Source organism: Bison bison, unplaced genomic scaffold (assembly GCF_000754665.1).
Source record: "Bison bison bison isolate TAMUID 2011002044 unplaced genomic scaffold, Bison_UMD1.0 scf7180017864192, whole genome shotgun sequence".
Taxonomy (NCBI): Eukaryota; Metazoa; Chordata; class Mammalia; order Artiodactyla; family Bovidae; genus Bison; species Bison bison.
This window is the reverse complement of record NW_011494764.1, coordinates 4,575,623-4,576,223: the sequence shown is the minus strand read 5'-3', so window position 1 is coordinate 4,576,223 and position 601 is coordinate 4,575,623.

Here is a 601-nt window from a genome sequence, read left to right as displayed (position 1 = left end):
CCCCCCCCCCCGGGCCGCTGTGCCCGCCCCCTGCCTCTCTCTGCCCTCCTGTCCTCGCTTTGGCCTCAGAATGGGGGTAAAGCTGCTGTTTCGGTCTGACTTGCGGGGAGGGAGATTCTGCCAGCAGCCGCATCCCACAGAGCTTTGGGGTCACCAGTGTGTCCAACCTGGGCCTCCTGGGAAGAGATCCCCACACACGCACCAACCACCGGAGAGCCTAGGGGTAGCAGGGCAGGACGGCCTCGGGGCACAGAGAGGAGGGGGACCCCTTCTGTCCAGACGTCCTCTTGGCTTAAGAAAGTTAGCTGCTGTAGAAGCAAACTGTGGGAAAACACGGACCCCCAGTCCCCCTCCCACCAGGGCTACTCATTCTGAGTTTGCCTCTTCAAGCAGGGCCTGAACGCAGTGACTAACAGAAACAGGCTCCCAAGGCACAGAGGAGGCCTGCCTGTGTGACCCGGCCCACACCTTTGGGATCTGCTGACACGGCACCCACTGGGACGCCCCCTCCCTCCCGCTCTGGGCCTCAGCCTTCAACTGTGCTGCCCACCCAGCCACCACCCTCTGACCCTGCGGCCACTCGCTGCCGGCAGGGGCTCCC